The sequence below is a fragment of the Bidens hawaiensis genome, unplaced genomic scaffold (genome assembly GCF_021521415.1).
Source record: "Bidens hawaiensis isolate Kalapana, Puna unplaced genomic scaffold, B.hawaiensis_p1.1 tig00037712_1, whole genome shotgun sequence".
Classification (NCBI taxonomy): Eukaryota; Viridiplantae; Streptophyta; class Magnoliopsida; order Asterales; family Asteraceae; genus Bidens; species Bidens hawaiensis.
The window spans coordinates 98,956-116,297 of record NW_027505501.1 but is presented as its reverse complement, the minus strand read 5'-3'; positions in this window follow the sequence as shown (position 1 = coordinate 116,297).

Here is a 17,342-nt window from a genome sequence, read left to right as displayed (position 1 = left end):
TGATGATTGCTACTGGCAAGGATGATCACACAAAGATGGAAGCCTTCAATTCGATCTAGCACACACACAATAATTTTCCAGCAAATTCAGAGAATTCCCCTAAGGCTCCACACTTCAAGTGAAGATAATGGAGGTGTATTTATGCATTCTGGACATCTGGCACGGGCTTGCACGGCCGTGCCTAATTGTGGAAAGTCAACCTCTGGCTTTAATCTGACCAAAAAGTCAGATTTCTCTTTTCTGGCACGGGCTGGCACTGGCTTACACGGCCTGGTTATTTTGAACTTTCTCGACTGTAGATCCTGCAATGGCTTGCACTGGCAAATTTCCTGGTTGGCATGGTCCCATTCACGGGCTGGCATGGGCGTGCAAGTCTGGCAGATTGCTGTTTTTGTCCCCGAAACACCCTCTTTTCATGTTTTCTTTGTCGAGCGGGTGCCCGAACCTGCAAATTCACAAATAACTCAAATAAGTACCTAAAACAATGAATTTGCATGGAGTTCGACATAAATATGAGGATAATTCGAAGCAATAAGATGTACACTTTGTGTTACATCAAGTGCACGTATAGCAACACGTATATGTAGTGGCGGAGGTACACCAGGGCCACCGGGTTCGTCCGAACCCGGTACTTTTTCGGTTTTATATGTAGCTATAGTATCAAATTAACGAGCGAACCCATTCTATTTCAGTGAGCGAACCCATTAGAAAAGAAAATGAGAAAGAAATAGAAAAGAAAAGTATATTGGTTGTGTTTTGGATTTGAAGGTATGTTAAATGGAAGAAGAAAGATATGTGTTGTTATGCTCCCATTCCGGAATCTTTTTATTAAGGGTTAAATGAGTTCTGGGCTTTAAGCCCAACATAATAGTTTAAGAGTTGAAGATAATATATTTACTTTTGTTATTTTCATTTAATTTAGTGAGTAAATTATACATCAAAACGATTTAGATTCTTTTAACGATGGTTAATAAATTTAAATTTATTATAAGGTAATGAATTCTAAAAAGTTTAACTCTGACCCTTGTTAAAACTTTTGGTTCAACCTATTAAATATAACCCATTAGGTTTGAGTAATATTGGTTCTATTAGGTAGGGTCCCTTTTAACGTAAAAGTCCAAATTTAACATATATTTTCGGTCCCTTAACTTAAATGTTTAAGTTTCGTCATTGCATCCATCCATCTTTTTTTTTATTTTGATTTCAAATAAACAAATCCTATATGAGTTCAAAAAGCAAGGTTAGTTTTTTTTATGGGTAAGGATTATATAAATGATGTTTGCATTTGTTATATCGAAATAAATTCCATTTTAAAATCGTGATTGAAAGTGTTAAGAATTATTTTCAAAACATGAAAACGCGTAAGAACTAGTTACAATACGTAATTTAAAATAACTTTGTATTTATTGAATGCTGACAATGTTGTTTTGTTAGATAGTGATATTGCATCCTATTTATACGACTTGACCCGCCCTGGCCCAAAAATTTCAACGCTGAAAAAAAAATTCAACTATTGAAAAATATCGAACCCATTGGAAAAAATTCCTGGCTCCGCCACTACGTATATGGACCCTAAGCATGCTACTAGGTCGTTACGTCTAACCACCTATCTTATAGCATTCTTATCTGATACGAATCTGTCACACCCCAACCTACGGCGGAACATGCCGGGGCACAACATAATTTGTATCATAGCTCAAAGACAATAAATATAATTATAAGTGTTAATATCTAAATTTATTTATTCACAAAAATCATACACAAAAGTTCAAAGAAATAGAAATTGATACAACATTTAAACTTTATAAATTTTAGCCTAAAGTCCAAGTCTATGTCTTCACTTCAGATAACTTCTTACAACAACCTGTATTATGTGTTAAAATAATTTGCCAACAACACATGTTGAGCGAGTAATTCACAGTTTGGTGTAAATATAATAATATTAGTATGAGAAATAAACAATTCCTTGCGCACGTGAATAGCATCAATTAATATAAAAAAGTATAAGTGTCTTTTCAATCATGCCACTAGAATACGGACATGCCTACTTGGACGAATTCGCAACCAATAACAACATAAAATAAAAGTAACAAAAGTGTCTTTTCGAACATGCCACTAGATTCGGACATGTCTGCTCGGACGGCGTATGATCATACTATGAGGATGAGGATGAGGATGAGATACCAACCAACCACTAAGCAGTAAACACATAATTCATATAGCAATCAGCAATTAATCTTGCATCATCACAACCACGCAATTAATGGAATTATGTTTGATCGAAATAATATTATAATAATAGTTCTAGTACGCATAATGCCCCCAAAACAAAAATAGGGGGGTGATTACTCACTTGAATAAGGTGGTCGTTATGGTGAAGATGGTAATGGTTAACGTGGAGTAGTTAGCTGCACAAGAAGCTTCGACGATATGTCCTAGTTTTAAAGGCATAACTAAATAAACATTCTAATGATATAAAGGAATAAAGCATGACATGATGGGTTTATAATGGATTTGGGATTGATAACTATATTTTATATAAATTTTATGAAAGTTAAAAGAAATGCATAAATGATTTAAAACGAATTGCTTTTCAATAAATAATGAGATTTTAATTTATTATTTTTTAAACAAATATTTATTAATGAAACTTGTTTTGAAATTTTAGTGATAATCGATTCGATTAGACGAGTAAAATTATCTTTACTTTTATTATCTTTTCAAAAAATATTATTAGGTTTTTAAATCGAGACAATATAAATTTATAATTGTGACTTTATATATATATATACAAGGAGTTATTTTGGAAGTTTAACTAGCTCGATCGTTTAAACGATTAAAAACAATATTTGTTTTGATATATAAAGTTTAAACTAATATTACATAAAAAAATAATAAAAACCGGGACTAGGGGGACTCAAGCCTGCGCCCCAGAACGGTTTGGTCGTTAATATACGAGCACAACCAACTGATCTAGCGTGACTAATTTGATGTGAGATGATTCTAATTATTTAAAAACACACAGCAATCACTATCCCAAATCTACATAAACCCTAGATTATAATCAATCCCAATTGACCATCGATCACCCTCTGTCAATTGAAATTGGCAGAGGGCTGTTGTTCCCCTAAAGATTCCGAGCATAAAGAATATAACCAATACCAGTATGGAGTTCGTATTGATGGGGAACTACGCTTAGGTTTGTTACGGCTACGAACCAATATTAAAACGATCTAGGAAAGCTTCTGGTTTGAAATTGGTATAGGGTTTTGATTCGGAATCTTGTTAAGAGTGTGAGTGACGAGTTAATTGGATTTTGGTTTAGTATTTATAGGGTTTTGAGATCCTTGAACCGCGAGTTTGTTAGCGTTGATATAGTGTCGATTACTGTCAATTAAACCCAATCAACTGCGATTAAGAGAGTGATTGACCGAAAAACGAGTATAACAGTTTACCTTCATGATTCACGGCTTAATTTGCTAACTGAAAACTCAAAGAAAGAAGGAAGGAGGCCGACGGGAGGTAGGGGGAAAGAAAAGGAAAAAAAATAAAATATTATTTGAAAATTTTGCAATCTAGTCCCTAGTGTTTGAGTGCTTGATCAATGATGCGAAAAGCTTAACTACAATGGTGCAAATTGCACTTCTTTGATAGTTTATAAAATAGTTTAAAACAATAATTACTCTCGTAATGAACTAAACATATAATGACCGAATAAAATTAAAGGTAATGATAATAATAATAGTAATAATAATAGTAGTAATTCATCAGCTTTACTAAATAAGTAAAGAACATTTGATTATTAAATAAAGAAAATTATACAAGAAAAATTTTAACGGGTCAGATTTTCGGGTCTAAAAATTGACGAATGTTACACCTTCCCAAGTGATTAAAACCCTCAAACTAACACTACTAGTACTTTAAAACAAAATCTAACGACGGCCTTGAAGTTTGTAAGCCCATTAGTACGTCTTGATGCATCCAACAAGTCTCCAGCCCTATATACTCCTTGCCATTTAGAGCCTAACATGCATTAAGTCACCATTGCAAAAAACAAATACAAAGATAAAAATAGTAAGTACATAATATAAACTTATAAACTCATGATCTATTGAATTGCATATTTCAACACTGTGACAAGTAAGTGATATTACACCATTTGTGATTAAAAAGAAAAACAATCCCCCCTCCCCGGTGATTGAAACCCTCAAAATAACACTACGAGTACTTTAAAAAAAATTCCAACGACAATGATGGTGGCACCATGGTTGCAAAGGTGACAGTGATGGTGATGCCGCTACCACCTCCACCGTCCACACATTTTTAAATGACCCATTTGTACTTGTATCTATTTTGCCGAATATTGCTTTTAATCCTTTACAACCCCGACCACTTGGCTAGGCTTAATGTATGTAGTTCAATTTTGTCAAATTTGCTACCTTTATCTCCTCAATATTGCGTCACAAATGAAATCATGAATTATTGTAACGTCAAAACACCATACACAAATAGCATTTTAATAATGGGTTAGGCTAAATGTACCCCCCTCTACTTGTCATACCTCCCCCCCCCATACTTTCATTTCCTTTGACAATTTTATTTGACATATGACTCTCCTCTAACATTTAGTCTCCTTTAAATTTTAAATCAAAAAATTTATAGTTTCTAACTTATTAAAAAGATAAAAATGTTTTTAAAACTAAATAAAAATTAAATTATAGAAGAAACTTAAAAATATTTTCTCTAAAAAGTTTATAAATCATTTTGATTATATTTCTCTAGCTAGTTTCTTCAATTTCGTTTTTATAATATATTCTAAAAGAATAATGATCAAGAAACCATAAAAAAAAGTATTGCTTATTTAATTTCTTATCATATGCCTCTTCCCCAACACTAAATAAATAATAATAATAATAATAATAATAATAATAATAATAAAGTAAAAAAAATCAAAACAATTAAAAAAATTTTCTTTAGGTTTATGTGCATGAGATTAATAGCACCTAAGAACTAAGAACATAAGTATATGTTATTTATTAATTTATTTTTATTTGTTAAAAGCTAATATGACTTTTTTTTAACGTAAACTATAGCTATAGTTAATTTAAAAAAAAACACTCTAAAAAAATCAAAAGAAAAAAACGGTTTAAAGAAGAAAAAACAATTGTTTTAAAATTGTTAAAAAATGATTTATAATATATATAAAAAATGTTATAAAATCAGATATACAATCTACTCTAAATATATATATGATAGTTACACTTGGTAGTTATGTTGGTTAAATGCATATATAAACATATATGTTCCATGTATTTGTGATCACAACTTCTTCAATATATCATAATTTCTTTTCACGTTATCAGCACGAATTGCTCCTATACGGATTCATCAACGTATTCATCATCCGGGTACTTAATATCAATCCTTCTTTGTTTTACATTATTTAGAATGCCCTAAATTAGACTTTTGGTTACTGTATTTAGAATACACCAAACTTAGGTTTTTGGTTAGTATATTTAGAATGCCTAAATTAGTTCGCCTAATTTTAAACCAAACACACAAATCAAAAACATGATAAACAAATTTGTTGAAATCCAACTCATAATTTTAAACTGGAACCAAAAGAAAATCCAATAATACACGACTTACCGCATTTTAAAACCAAAATGAAATTGAAATCAAGAACACAAAAACAATCTACACGGATTTCACTATGTCGCCGCCATCTTCTACTTCCTCCTCACCGCCGATGCCCTCTTTTATTTCTTTGCCCGCCTCCGACGCTGCCCCTCACGTTTCCGGCAGCCCCAGATCCCGGCGGTCAGACAGTTTTTTCGGCGGTTACAAACGGAAAAACGGTTAACATGCAGACGGTTACGAAAGAAATATAAGGATGATGGTTAACATTGATGGCGAGTCACACAACAACCTCTTTCCTCCTCGGCTTTGATTATTATTCTTATCAATCTCTGTCGCCGTTGATCTTGTTGATTAATCATAAACTCCGGCCAAAGGTTTGGTAGCCGTTCTGCTCTATGCTCTCTCTTCTTGAAGGAGACAGATACATTATATATATATTAAAATGCAAGTTTTCGTTAACTCACATATATTACTATTCATCACATAAGTATCAATTGCGCAGCTTTGTTGGGCCAGGGGTGCCCGGCCCCTCCCGTTTTTCCGGTCGGTAGTGTATATTTTCTGATATTCAACCGAAAACTTTTATAGGTATTGAGCTCGCCCCCCCTGATTGTTTTTATACGTATTGAGCTCGGCCCCCAAAAATAATTTCTCCATAGAATAATACTGGTTCTCACTGATTTTATTTTATAAAAACCCAACATTTGATTTTATTTTATATAAAGTCTGTTTGTTATTAACTTATTATAATTTGCTTTTTTTTAAAGAAACTCTAAACTCTAAGGGCATGTATTGTAAATATGCTAAAGTTTTTAAATCAATAAAATATGTCAAATAACAAGTGACGGTTTGAATTAGGGTTTTGCACATATCCCTTCGCGTCTATGCACACGTCTCCAGACTCCATCAACAATCCAAACGTCCGTCAAAAGGTGAAACGGAAATAGCTGCAGCCTGTAGCAATCGTCCACAGCCGCCAACGCCAGCCGAACTGCCACCTCTTCGGCTCTTCTCGCCACCAACGCCAACTGGAATACCTGAGCCCGACATTCGTAACCGGTAATACTTAATTTGGGTTGAAATTAGAGTTAAATTGGGTTAAAATAGGGTCGATTTTGTATAAAATCATAGTCAAATTGGGTTAAAATTACTAAATTAGGTTCGAATCATACTGTTGCTTTTTTATGAACTCAGAACTCGATTTGTATGAAACATTTGATTCAGAGTCCATAATCAATTAATTCAAAGATCTTAAAGCTCGTCGGGCTGCTTTGTAATTCTTCAATCAAGTACTCATTCTCAGATCGTCTTAAATATTTTAGGTCTTTCATTGTTGAAAAACTATGTATTCGTTTTTTTGTAAGAACGGTCTTTTGAATGAATAAAGAAAAATTAGTTATTTAGATTTTATATTGTTTGACCCGACCTGAACCGCCGACTCGAAAATTTTTATATTGTTTGACTTTGACCGACTCAAACTAAACCACAGACTCAAAAGTTTTTGGATCCATAACTTCGGCCCCTGATAATTTTGCTCAAGCAGCTTCGTCACTTATAAGCATATGATGGTTCTTACACGTGTGCTATCATTTCGGATCTCTCGGCCGTAAACCACAGACGAAGAACATCATGTATCAAGTTCGAGCCCTAATTGGTATGCACTTTTTGACCTATATTCGTTCAATTTTCAATTCCACGTGTTCCGAATTGGTAATTTGAAATTTTCAGTTATCGAATTGAGTGTTTCGTTTACCGTCATGAATTTGCGACTTTCGTTTCAAGTGGTGTTGTGATTCGTTTTAATAGGAGAAACGAGCTTCGGTGAAATAAAATAAAATGGTTGAGACTTGAGACACATGAATATACAAATAGTTGTGGTTGGAATTGACACTATCGATTACCTAAATGAGCTACAGCTCAGGTATGCCTTATTATTATATTGTTCAATAAATTGTATACTCATAGACTGAATAAATAAACACCCATTTCATTGAGTTAGAGCAAACAAGAGTCTTTTATTCCATACATCCACACTTTTATAGTTGTTCATTGTTTTCAAATTTAGGTAACAACATTTAGAGTTCGGCGGAACATTCAATTTATCTAATGCCTGATAAGTCGAAGTTTTCAATTCAACAAATTGTCTTCACCTTCTACCTGTCGGTTTTTTTGTCATTGCTTCACATTTCGATTTGTTATCATTGAGTCCAAGTATTTTATGTCTTTCTGAAGAATATTTTTGTTTATTTTCTTAACATAATTTCATCTTCAACATCACCTTGCTTATCTTATCTTATTTGTTTTTCTTTTATTCTGCATTTTTTTTGCCCACCAGGTGCTCGATGAAAATCATTTTGTTGTTCGATGAAGTTATATGATGAAATGGTAATACCGAAAGGTATTTGTTGAATATAATTGTTGTTATTCACTTTGTTTTGTTAAAATGACATGATTTATTCAATTTGTTAATTTGATGATGGGAAACCGAGTTTAGTGAAACATCCCCTTTCGGTTGCTATCAATTTTTTTATTATTTTTCTCCATTTCATGCATGTGGTATTCAACTCTAATCTTTAGTAGTGTAGTAGCTGTTCTAAAAAAAAGTAGTTGAGCCTATGGTGTTTGCATTTAGTTTTAGGAACCTATACAATGAAAGTTATGTATCTAAATTAATACCTCAAGTTAGGGGACAAAGGATACTAACTGTTCTCATTCTTGCATTAGTGTTGAGAAAAAGGCTTGAAGTTAGGGAAGATTGGAAATTAATTTCTACCACTATTGGAAAACAATATTTTGGTTTTATTTTTTGTTGAGCATTTGAGTTTGTTCAATTTTGTACATGTTTGAACGCAAGTCTTTCAAATATGTGGTATATCTTTTACGAGGTTGGTTGTTTTTAGATACTTTTTTAATTGTTATTTTGACATTTTTGTTTATTTGTATGTTTGGTACATACATATTGTTGGGTATCTTAATTCATTTGTCTCTGTACATATTTATTTTATTTATTTGTCTTTGTACAGATATATATTCTGTTGGGTTCGGTGAAGAGATGATATGGAATGGAAGGCATTAAATTGATTTGTTCTTCATTTAGGCTTTAAAGTCCAAAAATAACTTTGCAGGATTGCGATTGGAGCCTTGGAACTAAAGCACCAAAGACATATTAGTTGATTTTAACTTTTTATAATTGTGTTTTGGCCCGGTGACATACATACTAAAGGCTTCAAACGAAAAGACAATTGAGGTATATATCTAGCCATTTCATAAATTCTTTAATATTGATCTGAAGACAAAATGATTGAACCAAAAGGAGTGTACACAGTAACATTATTAATCTGTCATTTAAGAATAATGCTTTAACACATTTTCCAAATTTTTTAACAGACTACACGTTTTGAACTTGCAAATTGGGTTCGACTGAAGTGATATTATAGGTTTAATTAAATTGACAGATTAAACTGCAAGGTAATATTGGAATTATTTAAAGACTTTGGTTTGAAAGATCTTGCAGCCTGAGATTGTAGATCAAAGACTGATTTGCATTAGTCTTCTCATAATAAGTGATTGTATTATGTTCGTGTACTATCGCTTTATTTGTTTTGCATTAATAGCGATCTTGAGAAAGTTTGTATTTGTTTTGCATTAATAGCGATCTTGAAAAAGTTTGTAAATCCTTCTGTACATTGGTCTTTCTGATATCTCTTTGAATATTAAGTTCATCAGTTGAAGATTAATGTAAAAAACATCTTTTACTGTAAATAAAATATTACTATCAATTACCAACTATGACCCGCCGCGAAGCGCGGGAAATGATACTAGTTATCAAAATAAACCCTAGGGTATTCATTTTATTCTATCTGGATTATCACCAGGCCATGATACAAGTCTATTAGTTGTTGTATTTAAAGCCCATTTATATTTTGATTAAAAGCAGTCTATAACTGTAAATGAAACTAATTTTCTATATTCATACATCTAATTGGGTATTGGGCTATTGGCTCAAGTGAAACTTTTGTTACAAGTTATTTAATAAACAAGTTATCAAGCCATAAGACTTGAACGAAAGCAGACAGTTACAACATGAAAATGTTTTTTATATCTTATTGATATATTATTAATTAAAGGTCAACAAAGTACATACACGCACATTTTATTTGATATATGTCTATATATCATTATTAAGATTTAAATAGCATAAATATACATGTTTATCTTTACCTTTAGATATTTTAAACATTTTTCCTACATAGTGGAAGTTTTAATTTTAATGATAAACAATAGTGACTGCTAGTCACAAATCCAAAACAAATACTAACTGAATGATTTAACTACTTTATTATACGAGAACCTGAAGTTCTTACAAATGCAAATTGACTAACTATTAGTACACTAAAATTTTATCAAAATTAGATGATTGCATGCATTACACCAAATGCTTTCCAAACACGAGTTTGTCGTACTCAACATCTCATTACATGAGTACATTATCATAACCTACACAAGATAATTTATAATTTATTCTCTCATCTAAAAAGATAATTTTTTTATTTGAAATTAAATAAATTGAAACTGAATGGCATTGGGTTCAACGGAATATAATATTATAATTATTGTTAATGACAATGAATTCACAAACGTATACATAATATGTGTACTTAATAATTATATATATAATTAGAATCGGAAGTTCTAAATAAAAAGAACCTGAAGTTCTTCTACAATAAACACATACTCATTTAATTACATTTTTCCTTTTTAGATAAAATGTCAAATTTGTCAAAACTTGAGTTCGCGGCCCTTGATATATCGGGAAATAATTTTCTTCCTTAAACTGATCAATATAAAATCTAACAATTTCTTTTCTCCGGCGGTTACTACCGAAAATCCGACGGTTACTGCCGCACAAGAAGAAAATGTTTTGTGAGTAGTTTAATTTTGACCAAAGTTACCAAACCTCTTATTGTTTTAAGATAAATTTAAATAATCAATGTTTTTAAATTTAAATAAAGTTTATTTTTATCCGAAGTTGAGACGCAAATTTGATTATTTTTAATTAGTCGTCTCTGAGTTAGCCTTGCACCTTGCCAAAAACGCATCCTGAGCCTTTTTCACATGAATTGAAATATTAAAAAAAAATAGTTTTATAAGTGAAAGGCATATATAGTCAAGAATTAAAAAGAAAACTAAATAACCCAAAGTGTTTCCTAGCACTCATAGTAATCTAAAAGCGCATATTTACCGAGATATATTTTATGATTCAATTTTAATAATCATAACTTATCTCCAGAAGAGAATCAAATTAAAGCACCTTAGTATGCTAATTGCAAGTTATATATGACTGTATTCCCAGTCATAGGGGGGAGATAAAAATATGGAAAGACTGGTAACACAACTAATAGCATTGATCACAATCGAATTCCAACCCCTGAAGTGATCAGTGTGAATCTGAAGTCCAATATGTCATACATTTATAAATAAAAACGAAAAAGAATACTTCATCTGTGATTAATTATGTTTTGAGGTATTAAAATTCAGAAACTAATAGACGAATTACCTGTAACTATAATACTTCACATCAAATTTGTGTATGAGATACACAAACGTTACACACATGTTAATTGTGTAACAACCTTATAGTATTGAACATGCAGTTCAACTTTAAAAGAACATGAAGTTCTAAAACGTATGTTCTTATACACAAGCTCTTGGATTTCTTATCCACAAACAGATTTATTGTATAGACCGGCAGTTCTAACTATAAAGGACCTGAAGTTCTTCTATAGTATATAGTTTATACACAATTTATTTTGCATGTCACTGCACTAATAAAATAATGCCCAATTGCTGATAGAATGAAAAGCCTGGTAATATATGCAATGCATCACAAATATCAAATTTAAGTTCCCGGAAGAGGTCAATACAAATCTGAAGTCAAAGATGTTATACATTTATAAAGAGTAACTCTGAGTGACAATGTCACATATACCAGTATCAAATTCATTTGCTCGAATTAAAGTAATCAAAATAAGATTACAATACAAAGATCACGTGGAAGACAAATTGGTTCCAAAGATAAAACCCGCTAAAATCAAATGAGCAAAGTTAGGTAGTTGGTGTAACCCTAAAAGGGGTTACCTGTAAAACCATATAAGAGGTTATTAATATAATACCATGTTGGGGTAAATGTCCCAGAAGAGACGAATATATTTCTAGAAGGAAATAATATAACCCTGGAAGAGGTAAATGTCTTAGAAGAGACTAATGTAATCTATAAAGTTCCAGAAGAAACACCGGTATTAAATCGATATGAGATCTCTACAAATTATGTACAAAGGTACAATATGGAACCTACATGTAATGCGAACTAATGAAATACTTGCATATGCTATAGCTACAGATGTAATCGATGAGAAAGATTACGAATCTAAAACTCCGTAAGAGTATATACACAGAGATGACTGCCAAAATGGCAAAATGCCCTTAAGGCTAAACAAGAATTGTATGACAAGCAGAACGTTTTCGAACGTGTAGTTCGAACATCCATAGACGTCAAACCAGTAGGTTATAAATGGGTGTCCTTAAAATAAAAAGGAACGAAAAGAATGAGATTTGCGATGTATGGCACGAGTTTTAATACAATGGTTGTTTTCCCAAATCTCAGAAGTTGATTATGAGGAAACGTATTCCCCTGTAGTGGATGCGATAACCATTAGATGTTTCAATCAGCCTCGCAATTTCAGAAGGACTTCAGATAAAAGTTATGTTTGTTATCACTGTATATTTATACGTGGCAATTGAACATTACATATACATGAATATCCCTGTATGGATAAAAATGCCTGAAGCATTAAAAACAATACCCCGAGATATAAATCTAAGATTTTTATATGGTCTTAATAAAACTAGTCGTATGTGGTACAAACGACTCTATAGACATCTTAATAAAGGGTATGAGTTTGGTCAAATGAGTCATGCATTTATCAAAATTTCACTCTTAAAAGTTCATATAATCGCAGTTTACAATGATGATGTCCTACATCATCGAGAGACTCTGTCGAACTATTTAAGAGAAAATTTTGATACAAAATAACTTGACACAACTAAATTAATCATCAACCAGTAGCTCGAGTATATGCATAATTGCATATTTATTTGTAAATCAAATTACATCCAGAAGATGTTAACATATTTTAATAACGGATAAAGTTGGTTCACTAAGCACACTTAAGATTATTTAATTTCTAGATACACATATAAATCTTTACCGTCCCCACGAAGAGGGCAAAGATGTAATTGGTCAAGAAGTACCATAGTTAAATGAGATCAATACCTCAATGTATTTTGTAAATATTACGAGATTGAATAGTGCATGGAATAGTGCATTATTAAGAGGCAGTTGACAACATAACTAATCCAGCAGTATTAGTTAATATCGGTCCAGAAGAACCGAGCCAACATTATCCAGTAATATAATGTTGATAGTGTATAATATAAATGTATGAGGGGGAGTGTTTAAACACATGCATTTATGACCCAACCCAATGTTTTATGAGCTGATGTAATCAGTCCATGTGTCTTTATAAAAAGATCATACTCAAAGTTTACCATAATAGCAGTTTATGTTGATGATATCAACATAATAGGATCTCCTGAAGAGATAGAGAAAGCTGTCCAATTATTAAAGAAAGAATTTGAAATGAAAGATCTTGGCTTGACAAAATTATGCCTCGGGCTGCAGTTCGAGCAACTGTGCAATGACACATTCGTACACCAGTCAAACCACATCTAGAAGATGTTAGTTCATTTTAATATGACTAAAGGCCATCCGTTTAGCATACCTATGGTTCATCGATCGCTGGATCCATATAAAGATCCATACCGCCCTCAGGAAGAGGGAGAAGAAGTACTTGGTCCAGAAGTACCGTACTTAAGCGCAATCGATGCCTTTATGTATCTTGTAAATAACACGTGACCTGATATTGCATTCGCGGTACATGTACTAGCAAGATACATATCGAATCCAACACGATTGGACTGGAATAAAACATATATTTTGATATCTTCGCGGGACACAAGATTTAGGTTTTTTCTATCAAAAGAATGACAAGTCCCAGCTTGTTGGGTATGCTGATGCTGGTTATCTATCAGATCCACATAAAGCAAGATCTCAAACAGCAACATCTTCAAATCATGCGGAATTGATAGGATTATATTATGTCGGTCGAGAATGCGTGTGGTTAAGGTCAATGATTAATCACATACAAGAAGCATGCGGATTAGAACAAATCAAGAAAGAGCCAACGATTATCTATGAAAACAATGCTGCTTGTATAGCTCAAATCAAAGAAGGCTACATCAAAGGTGACAGAACAAAGCACATCTCACCAAAGTTCTTCTCAACATATGACTTACAGAAAGAAGGGGAAATTGTAGTTCGTCAGATCAAGTCAAGTGAAAATCTAGCTGACTTATTCACAAAATCTTTACCTAGAAACAGTTTCGAGAAATTATCACAAATGATCGGACTTCAAAGATTGAAAGACGTTAGTTAAATTTAGGGGGAGCACTATACACGCTGTACTCTTTTCCTTGACTAAGTTTTGTCCCATTGGGTTTTCTTAGTGAGGTTTTTAACAAGGCAGCATAACTGCTCCAGCAATATCAGTTTATTCATAGGTCCTGAAGTACCTAATTAACATCATCCTGAAGCATGTTGTTAATAGTGCATAATGAACAGTAATGTATATCTAAGGGGGAGTGTTATAAAATCATATATACAATCTACACTAAATATATATGGTAGTTACACTTGGTAGTTATGTTGGTTAAATTATAGAACATGAAGATTTTATTATCGTTTCCTTATTTATTGTTTGGTATTTTTCTATGTATTTAGCTCTCTCTTATTTGGACAAATCATTATGAAATAAAAATACCAATTTGTTTTATGGTATTAGAGCGGGTATCCAACCGCTCGAACCTATCCAAACCCTAAACTCACCACAACCGCCACCGCCGCTGGAGCTCCGGCCGTCGCACAACTGGTTGTTCAAGATTTGCAGCCACTCATCAGCCCTTCTTCTCTAATGCACCGCCGACATCTTTGACGATCTTTTGTTGTCGCCGCCAAACCCTAATCAAAACAAATCAGTTGCCGTCGCTATAAAACAATCACCACAAGATCACCGGCGTTGCCCTTTTTCTGAAAACCCTAGATCTAATTTGATCACGACGTTGAGATTGATGAGCACAAGATTGTAAAGTTGAGCAAGAATTGTAATTTTGTTTGGTAATTACTTGTTTGCCTGGCTTCAAAGTTTGAATTAGGTGGAAGAGAAAAGAAATCACAAAGAATTGAAGATATGGAGGTGTTTGTTGACTGCTCTCAGAATTTGAAAGGATACACAATTTTCTTTAAGTGATTGTTTATTCTATTTTGTTTTAACCAAAAACAAAAAAAAACTACATAAACATGTACCACAACGAAGCATATACCAGTCCTATTCCTGGTTTAAACAACAATCAATACCAGCAGTTTCTTGGAATTTTTGCTCTTAAAGGCGCCCAAGTTAAAACTGTAGCCCCGCCAATTGCCAATATACAAAGTAAATTTGACACCGGTAGTAAGTGGGTTGTGGATTCGGGTGCTACCGATCACATAACTCACAGGCTTGATTGGTTTGATAATGATCTGAAGAAAACATGTGAGTTGCATGTGACTATACCCAACGGTTTATCCATTCCGGTGGAAGGAAGAGGGTCATGCATCCTACCTAATGGAATACGAATTAACAATGTTTTACACGTTCCAACATTTACATGCAATCTCTTATCTGTCAGTCATTTAGCGAATGATTTGCAGTGTGCTGTAACGTTTTTACTGGAATTTTGTGTTATGCATGCCTTGAACTCGAGGAGGTTGATTGGGGTAGGTGAATGTAAACAAGGCCTATATCATATAAGCATGGTAGGAAGCGCGAGAAAAGCAATGGCAACTGTTAGTGATCTGTGGCATAAACGTCATGGACATGCTTTGCATGGGAAACTTAGCCTTTTGGATTTGGTTAAAAAAGACTCTTTGGGAACAAACGGTACGTTTTGTGATTCTTGCACTAGGGACAAATTTACCAGACTGCCTTTTCCAATAAGTTCAATAAAAACCCAAAACTGTTTTGAGCTTTTACATTGCGATATATGGGGAAGGTACAAAACTCCTTCTCTCACGGGTGCCAACTATTTTTTAACAGTAGTTGATGATTATAGTCGGTCTGTGTGGGTATTCCTTTTAAAACACAAGTCTGAGGCAAGTGATTGTTTAATTGGTTTTCACAAAATGATTAAGACGCAGTTTAATAAAATAGTCAAGTGAATTAGAAGTGATAATGGAGGTGAATTTTCCTCGAATAGAATGCTCAACTTTTACACCGAACATGATATTCTATTGGAGACCACTTGCCCACATACCCCGCAACAAAACGGAGTGGTGGAGCGAAAACACCGTCATCTCCTCGAAACAGATTGTTTAAACACACGTAACACTATTTTGTGACCATGATAACATTAATTCATTAATAAGCTATGTAACACAAGTTCAAATAAGAATACAACTTGAAATCAAATCATAATCAAAACTAATGTCTCGTTTATTAAATAACCTAGGTATTCTAAGGGTCTTCTAGTCCTTCATCCTCTAATCACGATACCTGTAACATATGTATAAAATATGGTCAGCTATAAATATAGCTGGTGAGATTTTCACAGTTTAAATACTACGTAAAAACCATACAACTCCATGAAAACTTGTGAAAAGCACATAAGGGTTCTTTATACTCGATGCAGTGGACCTGAGTGTAAAGAACAAACGAAGTTCCTTTCTAGTTGGGGCTACCAACGTACTTGGATAATGAGGTCCCTTTTCCACTCGATACAAATGGACCTGAGTGCAAAGGGGGGCGTATGATCATACTTAATGAGGCGACCACTTGAATTCCACGTATATAACAATTAAACAAATAAGCACACAAGTCCATGATTGAATTGTAGTTTGTAAGTAATCGAAGTAATAATACTTGAATTTTATAATGGATACATATGCCACCCCAAAACATTAAAACATTTAAAAAGGGGTTGTGAAAACTCACATTATTAATAAGGTAATAAAAGAGGCTTGTAAGCGTTGAAGAATGCAACAACCGAACACGTCATGAAAGCCGAAGCGTGTGATCAATACCAACTAAAATAGATAAAAACAAGACTCAATCGATAACCTTACGGGATTGTATTTTTATTGAATATTTCATGTTATTTTTGTATTCTTTAATTATAATATTAACATTTAAGTTTTAACGGAAATTTGGTTATTAATATGATTTAAGTATTTAACGGCGAGAAAACGAAGTTTATATGTTCAAAAAGCTTGAACCATTGATTATAAGTTATAATTGTGTTTATTGCGTTGACAAAACAATCTTTAGAAAATCAAAGTTTACTTTACGTTTATTAAACGATTTTTAATGGTGGCTTATGAAAACGAGACTTGGTTTTTAAATGTGAAATTATGAGGTATATTTTATAGTTAATTTATATAATTTTTATTTAATTTAAAAAGGTTTTTATAAATTTATTTTGATTTTTAATTGATTAAAAATGATTTAATTAACTATTATATATAAACTAAAAGGTATTAAAAAAATATATGT